Below are 17,021 nucleotides of genomic sequence, written 5' to 3' on the forward strand. Positions count from 1 at the left end.
GCTGGCTGAATGTCGCTGAGAAGCTCACAGAGACCGCCATAAGCAACAGTTTAACAGAATGCCACAGACTAATCAACCAAACTTTTTGGGTTGGGTTCTCTTTTATAGTCTGCAGGCATTAAATGAAAGAAGTCAGTGTTCCAGCAGAAGGAGACAACGTTTCAGAAAAGGCATTGTAGCAAACCAAAAAAGAAATTTTAAGCGCAGCAGAGTAACCAGCGCACATACCTGTTAGCTCAGGTGAGTTTAAAAGGCTGCTGTTGATAACAAGGGCATTTGCTAAATAGATGGTGTGTGTGCAACAATATACTGAAAGGTCAATTATATTGTGCAGCTTATCTCACCACCTGTAGTTATTTAGGTGAAAGCTCCAAAATGCTTGCCTAATATGTCTGTTTATCCAAAAGGAAGTAAAAAGGGAGAGCTAGAAAGATAGCATTGCATCACATTACATGGCAATGCAATGCACAGTTGCTGAAGTTGAACCAAAATGAGCTTGTAATCTGGCTTCTGCAACTTTGAACATGAAAAATCCAATGAGGAGAAGAAAAGCAAAGCCAAAGAGTCCATCCCAAAATCCGACAAACAAGCAAAATGAACAAAAAACATTGAATTCAATTCTTTCTGATTTTAGAAACTGCATTAAAGAAGGGGTGCACCGGTCCTGGAGATACTGCAATACCAGGTCAATGCGTGGAGTGGACAGAGCAAGCTCTTTTTCCATCTCCCTGTTCTAAAAATCCATTTAATATATGGTCCCCAGATAGGGGACGTATCAGATATTAAACTGATAAGAACAGATACTACACTTGATCTTAGCCAAAAGGCCGAGAAGCGATAACCAGAATTGGTTTCAAACTACGGAGCCACCCAAGGATCCTGAAAAGTCCATTTGTGGAGATGAGCTCCTGGACTCCCGTTAAGAAGACATGTTGTCAACCTCTAGATCCCTTACATGCCTGCACTTTTCGGCTTGCTGCTGCTGCAATCCACGCGTTTTAGATCTGCATAACTCCACCTCTTTAAACACAGCACCTTCACCCCCTGCTGTTCCCACCCGCCTCAACACCGTTGGAAGGGAGGAGAACCAATTAAGGTGGGGGGTGGGGTGGAACGAGCAGCTGTCTACCCTTAGCAGGAGGGCTCCTGATTACATACCTCTCCTGCTGCTGCTGCTGCTGGCTGTCCAGCAGCAGACTGAAGGTGGCTGCTGCTGTGCACAGGTATATAAAGGCTCAGAGCCTATTATGACACGCGCAGCCAGCGTTCCATTGCCACATTCCATCTACTGCAGGCAGGATACCTGGCTGGCTGAATGTCGCTGAGAAGCTCACAGAGACCGCCATAAGCAACAGTTTAACAGAATGCCACAGACTAATCAACCAAACTTTTTGGGTTGGGTTCTCTTTTATAGTCTGCAGGCATTAAATGAAAGAAGTCAGTGTTCCAGCAGAAGGAGACAACGTTTCAGAAAAGGCATTGTAGCAAACCAAAAAAGAAATTTTAAGCGCAGCAGAGTAACCAGCGCACATACCTGTTAGCTCAGGTGAGTTTAAAAGGCTGCTGTTGATAACAAGGGCATTTGCTAAATAGATGGTGTGTGTGCAACAATATACTGAAAGGTCAATTATATTGTGCAGCTTATCTCACCACCTGTAGTTATTTAGGTGAAAGCTCCAAAATGCTTGCCTAATATGTCTGTTTATCCAAAAGGAAGTAAAAAGGGAGAGCTAGAAAGATAGCATTGCATCACATTACATGGCAATGCAATGCACAGTTGCTGAAGTTGAACCAAAATGAGCTTGTAATCTGGCTTCTGCAACTTTGAACATGAAAAATCCAATGAGGAGAAGAAAAGCAAAGCCAAAGAGTCCATCCCAAAATCCGACAAACAAGCAAAATGAACAAAAAACATTGAATTCAATTCTTTCTGATTTTAGAAACTGCATTAAAGAAGGGGTGCACCGGTCCTGGAGATACTGCAATACCAGGTCAATGCGTGGAGTGGACAGAGCAAGCTCTTTTTCCATCTCCCTGTTCTAAAAATCCATTTAATATATGGTCCCCAGATAGGGGACGTATCAGATATTAAACTGATAAGAACAGATACTACACTTGATCTTAGCCAAAAGGCCGAGAAGCGATAACCAGAATTGGTTTCAAACTACGGAGCCACCCAAGGATCCTGAAAAGTCCATTTGTGGAGATGAGCTCCTGGACTCCCGTTAAGAAGACATGTTGTCAACCTCTAGATCCCTTACATGCCTGCACTTTTCGGCTTGCTGCTGCTGCAATCCACGCGTTTTAGATCTGCATAACTCCACCTCTTTAAACACAGCACCTTCACCCCCTGCTGTTCCCACCCGCCTCAACACCGTTGGAAGGGAGGAGAACCAATTAAGGCGGGGGGTGGGGTGGAACGAGCAGCTGTCTACCCTTAGCAGGAGGGCTCCTGATTACATACCTCTCCTGCTGCTGCTGCTGCTGGCTGTCCAGCAGCAGACTGAAGGTGGCTGCTGCTGTGCACAGGTATATAAAGGCTCAGAGCCTATTATGACACGCGCAGCCAGCGTTCCATTGCCACATTCCATCTACTGCAGGCAGGATACCTGGCTGGCTGAATGTCGCTGAGAAGCTCACAGAGACCGCCATAAGCAACAGTTTAACAGAATGCCACAGACAAATCAACCAAACTTTTTGGGTTGGGTTCTCTTTTATAGTCTGCAGGCATTAAATGAAAGAAGTCAGTGTTCCAGCAGAAGGAGACAACGTTTCAGAAAAGGCATTGTAGCAAACCAAAAAAGAAATTTTAAGCGCAGCAGAGTAACCAGCGCACATACCTGTTAGCTCAGGTGAGTTTAAAAGGCTGCTGTTGATAACAAGGGCATTTGCTAAATAGATGGTGTGTGTGCAACAATATACTGAAAGGTCAATTATATTGTGCAGCTTATCTCACCACCTGTAGTTATTTAGGTGAAAGCTCCAAAATGCTTGCCTAATATGTCTGTTTATCCAAAAGGAAGTAAAAAGGGAGAGCTAGAAAGATAGCATTGCATCACATTACATGGCAATGCAATGCACAGTTGCTGAAGTTGAACCAAAATGAGCTTGTAATCTGGCTTCTGCAACTTTGAACATGAAAAATCCAATGAGGAGAAGAAAAGCAAAGCCAAAGAGTCCATCCCAAAATCCGACAAACAAGCAAAATGAACAAAAAACATTGAATTCAATTCTTTCTGATTTTAGAAACTGCATTAAAGAAGGGGTGCACCGGTCCTGGAGATACTGCAATACCAGGTCAATGCGTGGAGTGGACAGAGCAAGCTCTTTTTCCATCTCCCTGTTCTAAAAATCCATTTAATATATGGTCCCCAGATAGGGGACGTATCAGATATTAAACTGATAAGAACAGATACTACACTTGATCTTAGCCAAAAGGCCGAGAAGCGATAACCAGAATTGGTTTCAAACTACGGAGCCACCCAAGGATCCTGAAAAGTCCATTTGTGGAGATGAGCTCCTGGACTCCCGTTAAGAAGACATGTTGTCAACCTCTAGATCCCTTACATGCCTGCACTTTTCGGCTTGCTGCTGCTGCAATCCACGCGTTTTAGATCTGCATAACTCCACCTCTTTAAACACAGCACCTTCACCCCCTGCTGTTCCCACCCGCCTCAACACCGTTGGAAGGGAGGAGAACCAATTAAGGCGGGGGGTGGGGTGGAACGAGCAGCTGTCTACCCTTAGCAGGAGGGCTCCTGATTACATACCTCTCCTGCTGCTGCTGCTGGCTGTCCAGCAGCAGACTGAAGGTGGCTGCTGCTGTGCACAGGTATATAAAGGCTCAGAGCCTATTATGACACGCGCAGCCAGCGTTCCATTGCCACATTCCATCTACTGCAGGCAGGATACCTGGCTGGCTGAATGTCGCTGAGAAGCTCACAGAGACCGCCATAAGCAACAGTTTAACAGAATGCCACAGACTAATCAACCAAACTTTTTGGGTTGGGTTCTCTTTTATAGTCTGCAGGCATTAAATGAAAGAAGTCAGTGTTCCAGCAGAAGGAGACAACGTTTCAGAAAAGGCATTGTAGCAAACCAAAAAAGAAATTTTAAGCGCAGCAGAGTAACCAGCGCACATACCTGTTAGCTCAGGTGAGTTTAAAAGGCTGCTGTTGATAACAAGGGCATTTGCTAAATAGATGGTGTGTGTGCAACAATATACTGAAAGGTCAATTATATTGTGCAGCTTATCTCACCACCTGTAGTTATTTAGGTGAAAGCTCCAAAATGCTTGCCTAATATGTCTGTTTATCCAAAAGGAAGTAAAAAGGGAGAGCTAGAAAGATAGCATTGCATCACATTACATGGCAATGCAATGCACAGTTGCTGAAGTTGAACCAAAATGAGCTTGTAATCTGGCTTCTGCAACTTTGAACATGAAAAATCCAATGAGGAGAAGAAAAGCAAAGCCAAAGAGTCCATCCCAAAATCCGACAAACAAGCAAAATGAACAAAAAACATTGAATTCAATTCTTTCTGATTTTAGAAACTGCATTAAAGAAGGGGTGCACCGGTCCTGGAGATACTGCAATACCAGGTCAATGCGTGGAGTGGACAGAGCAAGCTCTTTTTCCATCTCCCTGTTCTAAAAATCCATTTAATATATGGTCCCCAGATAGGGGACGTATCAGATATTAAACTGATAAGAACAGATACTACACTTGATCTTAGCCAAAAGGCCGAGAAGCGATAACCAGAATTGGTTTCAAACTACGGAGCCACTCAAGGATCCTGAAAAGTCCATTTGTGGAGATGAGCTCCTGGACTCCCGTTAAGAAGACATGTTGTCAACCTCTAGATCCCTTACATGCCTGCACTTTTCGGCTTGCTGCTGCTGCAATCCACGCGTTTTAGATCTGCATAACTCCACCTCTTTAAACACAGCACCTTCACCCCCTGCTGTTCCCACCCGCCTCAACACCGTTGGAAGGGAGGAGAACCAATTAAGGCGGGGGGTGGGGTGGAACGAGCAGCTGTCTACCCTTAGCAGGAGGGCTCCTGATTACATACCTCTCCTGCTGCTGCTGCTGCTGGCTGTCCAGCAGCAGACTGAAGGTGGCTGCTGCTGTGCACAGGTATATAAAGGCTCAGAGCCTATTATTACACGCGCAGCCAGCGTTCCATTGCCACATTCCATCTACTGCAGGCAGGATACCTGGCTGGCTGAATGTCGCTGAGAAGCTCACAGAGACCGCCATAAGCAACAGTTTAACAGAATGCCACAGACTAATCAACCAAACTTTTTGGGTTGGGTTCTCTTTTATAGTCTGCAGGCATTAAATGAAAGAAGTCAGTGTTCCAGCAGAAGGAGACAACGTTTCAGAAAAGGCATTGTAGCAAACCAAAAAAGAAATTTTAAGCGCAGCAGAGTAACCAGCGCACATACCTGTTAGCTCAGGTGAGTTTAAAAGGCTGCTGTTGATAACAAGGGCATTTGCTAAATAGATGGTGTGTGTGCAACAATATACTGAAAGGTCAATTATATTGTGCAGCTTATCTCACCACCTGTAGTTATTTAGGTGAAAGCTCCAAAATGCTTGCCTAATATGTCTGTTTATCCAAAAGGAAGTAAAAAGGGAGAGCTAGAAAGATAGCATTGCATCACATTACATGGCAATGCAATGCACAGTTGCTGAAGTTGAACCAAAATGAGCTTGTAATCTGGCTTCTGCAACTTTGAACATGAAAAATCCAATGAGGAGAAGAAAAGCAAAGCCAAAGAGTCCATCCCAAAATCCGACAAACAAGCAAAATGAACAAAAAACATTGAATTCAATTCTTTCTGATTTTAGAAACTGCATTAAAGAAGGGGTGCACCGGTCCTGGAGATACTGCAATACCAGGTCAATGCGTGGAGTGGACAGAGCAAGCTCTTTTTCCATCTCCCTGTTCTAAAAATCCATTTAATATATGGTCCCCAGATAGGGGACGTATCAGATATTAAACTGATAAGAACAGATTTTTTTTTTTTTTTTTTTTTTTTAACCAAATCAGATAGGCCGGAGCATAAGCTCAATCAAATCGACTTACAAAAGCCTTTCATTGACACTTAGCCTTTCATCACACTTGGTATATAATCAAAAATAAAACCAAACCTTATCATCAGGTACATTATACACTACTAATTAAACTTTACCAAAAACCTCCACTTTTTAAACTTCCAGATCCCTTCAGCATCTATAATACTTCCACGTTCCTGATCCCAGAGGTATATTACATACATACGTGACAGAATCAATCTCAAACATTCATTAACTGACATTTTCTTCCTTTTAAAAACTAACAAATTCCTCGCATCCCACAAACTTTCAATTACACACACCACCAACAACCATAAAATCCTATCCTTAATTCTACTACATGCACCCATCCCAAACATAGCAAGTTTCCAATTAACATACTTTACACCCACCAATTCCTTGCAAAGTCCCCCTATACCCTTCCATACATCATATGCAAAATCACAATCCCATACCATATGTCTAACATGCTCTCTCAAACCACATCCATCCCTCGGGCATACCTCAGATTTAACTAAATCCCTCTTCTTTTGCACATCTCTAACAGGCAAAATGTCATGCAATATCATCCAAGCGATATCTCTCTGTCTGTTAGTCACACCATCTATACTTAATTTTCTCCACATCTCGGTTACTTCCTCCCCTCTCAACCCATTGATATTACATACCACCTCACGCTCACGCACCATCCTAATGACTTTCTTCTTTTGCCTAAAATCACTCATGTTAACGGACAACAAATCATACTTCCTTACAAATTTCTCAACACAACCATACCATACAGGACACTTAAAAGCAACAGGCACTCTAGCATCCCTTTTGACCCACTTTAAGCCATAAAGCATCCATCCAGCCGAATACTTCATCATATAAGCACACTTATTACTTTTCCCTAGAACCACCACCACCATTTTCACGTAACTAATCCCTAAAAAGAAATCAATATTTGGAAAATCCAAACCACCATTTACACATAACTTATAGACATATTCCCGTTTCAATTTCTCCATGCGACTTCCCCAAAGAAAATTAAAGATGAATTTCTCAGTTTTCCTAATTTTCTTAAAAGCAGCAGGATATACATTCGCAACAAACAACAAAATAGGCAAAATAACCGCCTTAATAATCAGAACTTTCCCAGTCAGAGTTAATTCTCTCATTCGCCAAAAATTCAACTTGCGCACCACTCTCACCCCACAATCTTCCCAACTCTCATTTCCTTTCAAATCATCATTAAACTTAATCCCAAGCACCTTTATTGCACCATCCTCACACCTCACACCATCCATCCGTACATTCCTCTCACCAAAACATTTAAAGGAACTCTTAGTCCAATTGACCTTAAAAGCTGAGACACTACAAAACAAACTTAATATCAACCTTGCCCTACTCATCGCAGCCATATTCCCACTCACAATCACTACATCATCCATGTAACCTAGAATTCTCACATCCTTTCCATTACTCCCAGGAATCATCACACCTCTCATAACCTTATCCTTCCTAACCATACACATCAACACTTCAATCACACTAATAAACAAAAAAGGGGACATAGGGCACCCCTGACGCACTCCTGATTTAATTCTCACTTTCTCACTTAACCACCCATTCACCAAAAATTCACTTGAAACATTACAATACAAACTCCTAACACAGTTTACAAAATTCCTGGAATAACCCATCTTAGACAAAACCTTAAACATAAAGCTATGTGACACACGGTCAAAAGCTTTTTCAAAATCAACCGAAAACAACAAACATTTCTGCTTACGACTCATACAATCCCCAATCACATCACGCAACAACACCAAATTTTCAGTCATACTTCTCCCAGGCACTGCACACACTTGATCTTCATCCACCACACCGCCAATCACTTCCCGCATCCGGCTAGCCAACAATTTACTAAACACCTTATAGTCTGCATTCAAAAGGGTGATTGGCCTCCAATTCCCCAAATCCTTTTTATCACCTTTCTTATGAACCAAAACCACCACCCCATCTCTCATAGATTCACTCAACATATTCTCCGTGAACATATACTGGCACACCTCCAATAAGTCATTTCCCATCGTGTCCCATTCCTTAACATATAACTCCACGGGCAGTCCATCCTTCCCAGGTGTTTTATTCTTACTCGCAGACATCACCACTTTTTTAACTTCATCCAACACAATTACATCATCCAATATTTCACGTTCATCCTCACCCAAACAACCTTCTAAACACCCCAAAGCATCAGTCAACATCCTATCATCAACCCATTTTTCCCCATACAACTCCTTATAAAACAACACCACCTCCTGCATCACATCCTTCCCACTCACACACACCCCATCACCATTCACCACCTCATCCATATCTACTTTCTTCCCAAAAACTTTTTTGAAAAAAAACCTTGTGCATTTCTCATTTTTCTCCAAATGTTCAATCTTAGAACGGTAAATAATTTCTTTCCCTTTACCCTCAATATATTTCTTAATCTCTTCTTTCACTTGACACATCAAAACATCCACATCCACTCCAATCATCCTTAACTTCCTCAGCCACTCCAGTCTAGAGCTTAAATCATTAAATTTTGCTCTATTCATTGCTGCTTTCCTCCTGCCCCTTTTTCTAAAGAAAAAAACAATCTCACTCTTCATCCAGTCCCACCACTCAAGCACATTCCTGAAATCACTTTTTTTATCCCTCCACCTAACATACATTCGCCTAAAATCACGCATGATCCTATTATCTTCCAGCAAACGCACATTAAGTTTCCACACGCCACCACCATATACAAAGGAAATCTTACCTTCTAGACGTGCCCTCAAACACACATGGTCAGAGAAGGGAACATCTTCCTGCTGGAAATTCCTACAAATAACATTTTGTGAAGAAAAGAAGATACGGTCTATTCTAGACTCTATGCCTCCCCTGTCGGCCTTATAGGTCGCAGGAGGTGGATTACCTAAAAAAACTTCCGCAGCATCCTGTAAGGAAAAATCCGCCACAAGACTCTTGAGTCTTTTACCTGTAACATCCATCTTATCCCCCTCCGTCACACAATTGAAATCTCCAACAAAAATTATTGGCATTTTGCCAGATAAAAAAAAACATAATTTCTCAAAAATTTCCAGCCTCTCCCCTTTATCTATTGGTGCATACATATTTACCACCCTAACCCTCCACCCCCTACAATTTAACTCACATATTACACACCTCCCCGCCTCCACCACCATGTAACTTTCTATCTTAACACTATAACCCTTCACCAAAACACCTACCCCACAATTTTTATTACATACAGAACCAGACCACACACTTTGACCTAAAGGCCATGCATTTTCACTTAAGGGATCGGAGATCCCACACTCCTGGACACAGTATACGTCCGCATCCAAGTTGCTCAAGTAGTCCAAAATTGCCACTCTTCTCGACTCAGATTTAATCAGCCGAACATTTAGCGACAAGATGCTGAGAGCAACTTGGGCACCCATCTATTAATTTGATGTGGCAGGTCACGACAACATGCCCACCTGTACATCATCCTAACCCTTCTGGGGGTAGGACGCTGGACGTGCAGATATCGTAGTTTGTGCCTTCCCCCAAAAAAGACACATCTTGGGGATCGGATGCAGTAGGGTACACCCGGGCTGGACTCACACTGCAGTCACTTAAAGGGGAAAAGGATGGCTCAGTTTTCTTCTTTTTCTTCACTGAAGCGCCTCCATCTTCATCTGAACTATAATCCCGCCGCTGGGGGTCAAAGTCCCCCTGACCTCCCTCCTCCTCAAGGTCAGAAACGACATCGCTCCAGGCCACATGCGGTGTTCTGGTCAGATCAGACTCCTCTTCCCCCTGCAATGTAACCATCATGTCTGGAATTTCAGCCTCCAGATCCTCCACCGGGGCCACTTCCATGCCTATACGATCATCAGTTATCGTCTCAGACTCACTGACATCTGAAGCCACAGACGCGGCCCTCTGCACCGGTGGCTCAGGTGCCAGCTCCATATTTCCTCTTACATTCACACGAACCAGTTCTGGAAAAGCAACCCGAGCCTCCTCCTCATCCAGGAAAGCCAGAGTAGATATCGGAGCAGTCGGAGTTGGAGCAGTCGGAGTTGTAGCTGTGGGTGCAGGAGATTCATTTCTTCTCCTTCCCCTTCCCGCTGCCCCCGCATATGAACCAGGATGGAATATACAGTCTCTGAAGGCATGCCCCTTCTCTCCGCAGAGGTTACAGACTATTTCATTTTTGCAATTATTGGAAGAATGACCCACCTCATTGCACTTCCTGCAAATAATCTGTCTGATGTCGCATGCTTCCTGAGTATGGCCATACCTCCTACAATGACGACAAAACCTGGGCGCATTGGGGAAGAACAGGTAACCCCGCTCACTCCCAATGGAAAAATTTGATGGAGGATAATGTATACCCCCTGGTTCATCAGGACTTTCCCGGAACTTGACCATGAAACGATATTTACCGGTCCATAGTTCCTCCTCATTCATGACTTTTACTGCCACCTTGGTAATATAGCAGTGCCTATTTAGAAAGGCATAAATCAAAGCCAAGTCCACATGTGGGTTGTACATGAAAACAGTCAGAGGTACCTCTTTGGAGCAATACAAGATGACAAAAGTCAGCCCATCCAAATATTGATTGTCCAGATTCTTTTTCAAACAATCATAGAAATTGTTGCAAACAGCCATAGAAGTAAATACAAGATTATACTTGCTTTTGAATTGCTGGAGGCACAAGATTTCTTCCTTCTTCACTTCAAGGAGTCCAAACAAAATCTCCTTCACCACGAAGCTGAGGGTAAAGATTCCTTCTTTGCCTTCTTCCACATCAATCTGGATTCCAAACTTCACTCGAGCCTCACCGGGCCCAGCGTATCGAATGCGTCCCATTATCGCTAGTCGTGTCTACTGGCCAACTCCTTATAGCAGCAAGTGGCTTAAGCCATAAAATGGCGATGCCACAGGGCCAAGAGTTAACGCACAGAGAGCCAAATGACTAGACCCATTACAGATCTGAGCCAAAAGGCCGAGAAGCGATAACCAGAATTGGTTTCAAACTACGGAGCCACCCAAGGATCCTAAAAAGTCCATTTGTGGAGATGAGCTCCTGGACTCCCGTTAAGAAGACATGTTGTCAACCTCTAGATCCCTTACATGCCTGCACTTTTCGGCTTGCTGCTGCTGCAATCCACGCGTTTTAGATCTGCATAACTCCACCTCTTTAAACACAGCACCTTCACCCCCTGCTGTTCCCACCCGCCTCAACACCGTTGGAAGGGAGGAGAACCAATTAAGGCGGGGGGTGGGGTGGAACGAGCAGCTGTCTACCCTTAGCAGGAGGGCTCCTGATTACATACCTCTCCTGCTGCTGCTGCTGCTGGCTGTCCAGCAGCAGACTGAAGGTGGCTGCTGCTGTGCACAGGTATATAAAGGCTCAGAGCCTATTATGACACGCGCAGCCAGCGTTCCATTGCCACATTCCATCTACTGCAGGCAGGATACCTGGCTGGCTGAATGTCGCTGAGAAGCTCACAGAGACCGCCATAAGCAACAGTTTAACAGAATGCCACAGACTAATCAACCAAACTTTTTGGGTTGGGTTCTCTTTTATAGTCTGCAGGCATTAAATGAAAGAAGTCAGTGTTCCAGCAGAAGGAGACAACGTTTCAGAAAAGGCATTGTAGCAAACCAAAAAAGAAATTTTAAGCGCAGCAGAGTAACCAGCGCACATACCTGTTAGCTCAGGTGAGTTTAAAAGGCTGCTGTTGATAACAAGGGCATTTGCTAAATAGATGGTGTGTGTGCAACAATATACTGAAAGGTCAATTATATTGTGCAGCTTATCTCACCACCTGTAGTTATTTAGGTGAAAGCTCCAAAATGCTTGCCTAATATGTCTGTTTATCCAAAAGGAAGTAAAAAGGGAGAGCTAGAAAGATAGCATTGCATCACATTACATGGCAATGCAATGCACAGTTGCTGAAGTTGAACCAAAATGAGCTTGTAATCTGGCTTCTGCAACTTTGAACATGAAAAATCCAATGAGGAGAAGAAAAGCAAAGCCAAAGAGTCCATCCCAAAATCCGACAAACAAGCAAAATGAACAAAAAACATTGAATTCAATTCTTTCTGATTTTAGAAACTGCATTAAAGAAGGGGTGCACCGGTCCTGGAGATACTGCAATACCAGGTCAATGCGTGGAGTGGACAGAGCAAGCTCTTTTTCCATCTCCCTGTTCTAAAAATCCATTTAATATATGGTCCCCAGATAGGGGACGTATCAGATATTAAACTGATAAGAACAGATTTTTTTTTTTTTTTTTCGAAAGCCCGAATTCGTGTACAAAACCCGAGTGCGCTTAAAAAAGTGACAAGTGCCACAAAAAAAGTGCACTAGGATGCTGGTCTTCTTGAAACCCTCTCCAAAAGGAGAAGGGTCCCCCAAACCATTCCCCGTCCCTCCGAGCCAAAAGGCCACAGCGAGGAACAGGGACAAAAAGCCACCTCCAGCCGAAGCCAGAGGCGACCCAATCTTACCCCCAGCACCTGCCCGAGTTCTCACCCGAGCAAGGCACTGGGAGCCAAAGACTGTGCTCTCCTCCCGGAAGAGGGGAGCCAACAACGCTCTCCTCCCGAAAGAGGAGAGCCAGGGGGGTTCAGGGGGGAGCGGAACCTGATGGCCACACACTCCCCCCCTAGACCTGCCAAGAGAGGAACCCGTAAGGGAACCGCATCCCGACAAAATCCTAGTAGGACGTGACACACGTGAATAAGTGGACACACAGTGACAAAGAAATTAAATTAATAGTGAAGGTTTCACAGTATAATACTGCCCGGACCTTCGACCGGGAATTGAAAAATTCCCCATCCTAAGGCCAGAAGGCCCGGAATAAGGGTGTGTGCGAAGAAAGAAAATTTGAAGTGCTTGTGCAAATGTGCCATAAACTCAAGTGGGGTTCCCAATCCCAGTGAGTTAAGGCACCCCAGGGTCACCACTCCTGGGGCACTTCACACTTCGGGCTTTCGATCTTCCCCGGCCCAATGGCGTCGATCCTGGGGGGCCAAGCTTTCCACCAGATGACTATATTAGCCACCTGGCGTACTAACAAGCGCCTAAACCCCAGTGTGCATAATGTATCAATCTACTAGGGCGGCCAACATCCAAAACCGCCTTTTCAAAAGATACTACACTTGATCTTAGCCAAAAGGCCGAGAAGCGATAACCAGAATTGGTTTCAAACTACGGAGCCACCCAAGGATCCTGAAAAGTCCATTTGTGGAGATGAGCTCCTGGACTCCCGTTAAGAAGACATGTTGTCAACCTCTAGATCCCTTACATGCCTGCACTTTTCGGCTTGCTGCTGCTGCAATCCACGCGTTTTAGATCTGCATAACTCCACCTCTTTAAACACAGCACCTTCACCCCCTGCTGTTCCCACCCGCCTCAACACCGTTGGAAGGGAGGAGAACCAATTAAGGCGGGGGGTGGGGTGGAACGAGCAGCTGTCTACCCTTAGCAGGAGGGCTCCTGATTACATACCTCTCCTGCTGCTGCTGCTGCTGGCTGTCCAGCAGCAGACTGAAGGTGGCTGCTGCTGTGCACAGGTATATAAAGGCTCAGAGCCTATTATGACACGCGCAGCCAGCGTTCCATTGCCACATTCCATCTACTGCAGGCAGGATACCTGGCTGGCTGAATGTCGCTGAGAAGCTCACAGAGACCGCCATAAGCAACAGTTTAACAGAATGCCACAGACTAATCAACCAAACTTTTTGGGTTGGGTTCTCTTTTATAGTCTGCAGGCATTAAATGAAAGAAGTCAGTGTTCCAGCAGAAGGAGACAACGTTTCAGAAAAGGCATTGTAGCAAACCAAAAAATAAATTTTAAGCGCAGCAGAGTAACCAGCGCACATACCTGTTAGCTCAGGTGAGTTTAAAAGGCTGCTGTTGATAACAAGGGCATTTGCTAAATAGATGGTGTGTGTGCAACAATATACTGAAAGGTCAATTATATTGTGCAGCTTATCTCACCACCTGTAGTTATTTAGGTGAAAGCTCCAAAATGCTTGCCTAATATGTCTGTTTATCCAAAAGGAAGTAAAAAGGGAGAGCTAGAAAGATAGCATTGCATCACATTACATGGCAATGCAATGCACAGTTGCTGAAGTTGAACCAAAATGAGCTTGTAATCTGGCTTCTGCAACTTTGAACATGAAAAATCCAATGAGGAGAAGAAAAGCAAAGCCAAAGAGTCCATCCCAAAATCCGACAAACAAGCAAAATGAACAAAAAACATTGAATTCAATTCTTTCAGATTTTAGAAACTGCATTAAAGAAGGGGTGCACCGGTCCTGGAGATACTGCAATACCAGGTCAATGCGTGGAGTGGACAGAGCAAGCTCTTTTTCCATCTCCCTGTTCTAAAAATCCATTTAATATATGGTCCCCAGATAGGGGACGTATCAGATATTAAACTGATAAGAACAGATACTACACTTGATCTTAGCCAAAAGGCCGAGAAGCGATAACCAGAATTGGTTTCAAACTACGGAGCCACCCAAGGATCCTGAAAAGTCCATTTGTGGAGATGAGCTCCTGGACTCCCGTTAAGAAGACATGTTGTCAACCTCTAGATCCCTTACATGCCTGCACTTTTCGGCTTGCTGCTGCTGCAATCCACGCGTTTTAGATCTGCATAACTCCACCTCTTTAAACACAGCACCTTCACCCCCTGCTGTTCCCACCCGCCTCAACACCGTTGGAAGGGAGGAGAACCAATTAAGGCGGGGGGTGGGGTGGAACGAGCAGCTGTCTACCCTTAGCAGGAGGGCTCCTGATTACATACCTCTCCTGCTGCTGCTGCTGCTGGCTGTCCAGCAGCAGACTGAAGGTGGCTGCTGCTGTGCACAGGTATATAAAGGCTCAGAGCCTATTATGACACGCGCAGCCAGCGTTCCATTGCCACATTCCATCTACTGCAGGCAGGATACCTGGCTGGCTGAATGTCGCTGAGAAGCTCACAGAGACCGCCATAAGCAACAGTTTAACAGAATGCCACAGACTAATCAACCAAACTTTTTGGGTTGGGTTCTCTTTTATAGTCTGCAGGCATTAAATGAAAGAAGTCAGTGTTCCAGCAGAAGGAGACAACGTTTCAGAAAAGGCATTGTAGCAAACCAAAAAAGAAATTTTAAGCGCAGCAGAGTAACCAGCGCACATACCTGTTAGCTCAGGTGAGTTTAAAAGGCTGCTGTTGATAACAAGGGCATTTGCTAAATAGATGGTGTGTGTGCAACAATATACTGAAAGGTCAATTATATTGTGCAGCTTATCTCACCACCTGTAGTTATTTAGGTGAAAGCTCCAAAATGCTTGCCTAATATGTCTGTTTATCCAAAAGGAAGTAAAAAGGGAGAGCTAGAAAGATAGCATTGCATCACATTACATGGCAATGCAATGCACAGTTGCTGAAGTTGAACCAAAATGAGCTTGTAATCTGGCTTCTGCAACTTTGAACATGAAAAATCCAATGAGGAGAAGAAAAGCAAAGCCAAAGAGTCCATCCCAAAATCCGACAAACAAGCAAAATGAACAAAAAACATTGAATTCAATTCTTTCTGATTTTAGAAACTGCATTAAAGAAGGGGTGCACCGGTCCTGGAGATACTGCAATACCAGGTCAATGCGTGGAGTGGACAGAGCAAGCTCTTTTTCCATCTCCCTGTTCTAAAAATCCATTTAATATATGGTCCCCAGATAGGGGACGTATCAGATATTAAACTGATAAGAACAGATACTACACTTGATCTTAGCCAAAAGGCCGAGAAGCGATAACCAGAATTGGTTTCAAACTACGGAGCCACCCAAGGATCCTGAAAAGTCCATTTGTGGAGATGAGCTCCTGGACTCCCGTTAAGAAGACATGTTGTCAACCTCTAGATCCCTTACATGCCTGCACTTTTCGGCTTGCTGCTGCTGCAATCCACGCGTTTTAGATCTGCATAACTCCACCTCTTTAAACACAGCACCTTCACCCCCTGCTGTTCCCACCCGCCTCAACACCGTTGGAAGGGAGGAGAACCAATTAAGGCGGGGGGTGGGGTGGAACGAGCAGCTGTCTACCCTTAGCAGGAGGGCTCCTGATTACATACCTCTCCTGCTGCTGCTGCTGCTGGCTGTCCAGCAGCAGACTGAAGGTGGCTGCTGCTGTGCACAGGTATATAAAGGCTCAGAGCCTATTATGACACGCGCAGCCAGCGTTCCATTGCCACATTCCATCTACTGCAGGCAGGATACCTGGCTGGCTGAATGTCGCTGAGAAGCTCACAGAGACCGCCATAAGCAACAGTTTAACAGAATGCCACAGACTAATCAACCAAACTTTTTGGGTTGGGTTCTCTTTTATAGTCTGCAGGCATTAAATGAAAGAAGTCAGTGTTCCAGCAGAAGGAGACAACGTTTCAGAAAAGGCATTGTAGCAAACCAAAAAAGAAATTTTAAGCGCAGCAGAGTAACCAGCGCACATACCTGTTAGCTCAGGTGAGTTTAAAAGGCTGCTGTTGATAACAAGGGCATTTGCTAAATAGATGGTGTGTGTGCAACAATATACTGAAAGGTCAATTATATTGTGCAGCTTATCTCACCACCTGTAGTTATTTAGGTGAAAGCTCCAAAATGCTTGCCTAATATGTCTGTTTATCCAAAAGGAAGTAAAAAGGGAGAGCTAGAAAGATAGCATTGCATCACATTACATGGCAATGCAATGCACAGTTGCTGAAGTTGAACCAAAATGAGCTTGTAATCTGGCTTCTGCAACTTTGAACATGAAAAATCCAATGAGGAGAAGAAAAGCAAAGCCAAAGAGTCCATCCCAAAATCCGACAAACAAGCAAAATGAACAAAAAACATTGAATTCAATTCTT

At 44.2% G+C, this 17,021-nt stretch overlaps 8 non-coding genes and 1 pseudogene across 8 annotated transcripts; all 9 read right to left on the bottom strand.

Annotated features, from left to right (window-relative positions):
* Positions 1–648: 648 nt before the first annotated feature.
* Positions 649–839, bottom strand: LOC141229795 (U2 spliceosomal RNA). The gene has a single exon (XR_012296416.1). It is a non-coding gene; the product is annotated as a U2 spliceosomal RNA (small nuclear RNA).
* A 1,115-nt stretch (positions 840–1,954) lies between these two features.
* LOC141229796 (U2 spliceosomal RNA) lies at positions 1,955–2,145 on the bottom strand. Its single transcript, XR_012296417.1, has one exon. It is a non-coding gene; the product is annotated as a U2 spliceosomal RNA (small nuclear RNA).
* A 1,115-nt stretch (positions 2,146–3,260) lies between these two features.
* On the bottom strand, positions 3,261–3,451 carry LOC141229797 (U2 spliceosomal RNA). Its single transcript, XR_012296418.1, has one exon. It is a non-coding gene; the product is annotated as a U2 spliceosomal RNA (small nuclear RNA).
* A 1,112-nt stretch (positions 3,452–4,563) lies between these two features.
* LOC141229798 (U2 spliceosomal RNA) lies at positions 4,564–4,754 on the bottom strand. The gene has a single exon (XR_012296419.1). It is a non-coding gene; the product is annotated as a U2 spliceosomal RNA (small nuclear RNA).
* Positions 4,755–5,869: 1,115 nt separating this feature from the next.
* On the bottom strand, positions 5,870–6,059 carry LOC141229976 (U2 spliceosomal RNA). Its single transcript, XR_012296587.1, has one exon. It is a non-coding gene; the product is annotated as a U2 spliceosomal RNA (small nuclear RNA).
* Positions 6,060–12,251: 6,192 nt separating this feature from the next.
* LOC141229992 (U2 spliceosomal RNA) lies at positions 12,252–12,433 on the bottom strand. The gene has a single exon (XR_012296602.1). It is a non-coding gene; the product is annotated as a U2 spliceosomal RNA (small nuclear RNA).
* A 794-nt stretch (positions 12,434–13,227) lies between these two features.
* Positions 13,228–13,319, bottom strand: LOC141230017 (U2 spliceosomal RNA; annotated as a pseudogene).
* Positions 13,320–14,434: 1,115 nt separating this feature from the next.
* Positions 14,435–14,625, bottom strand: LOC141229799 (U2 spliceosomal RNA). The gene has a single exon (XR_012296420.1). It is a non-coding gene; the product is annotated as a U2 spliceosomal RNA (small nuclear RNA).
* A 1,115-nt stretch (positions 14,626–15,740) lies between these two features.
* On the bottom strand, positions 15,741–15,931 carry LOC141229800 (U2 spliceosomal RNA). Its single transcript, XR_012296421.1, has one exon. It is a non-coding gene; the product is annotated as a U2 spliceosomal RNA (small nuclear RNA).
* Positions 15,932–17,021: the final 1,090 nt, after the last annotated feature.

The sequence above is a fragment of the Phyllobates terribilis genome, unplaced genomic scaffold (genome assembly GCF_046119375.1).
Source record: "Phyllobates terribilis strain yellow unplaced genomic scaffold, ASM4611937v1 Scaffold_488__1_contigs__length_1352022, whole genome shotgun sequence".
Taxonomy (NCBI): domain Eukaryota; kingdom Metazoa; phylum Chordata; class Amphibia; order Anura; family Dendrobatidae; genus Phyllobates; species Phyllobates terribilis.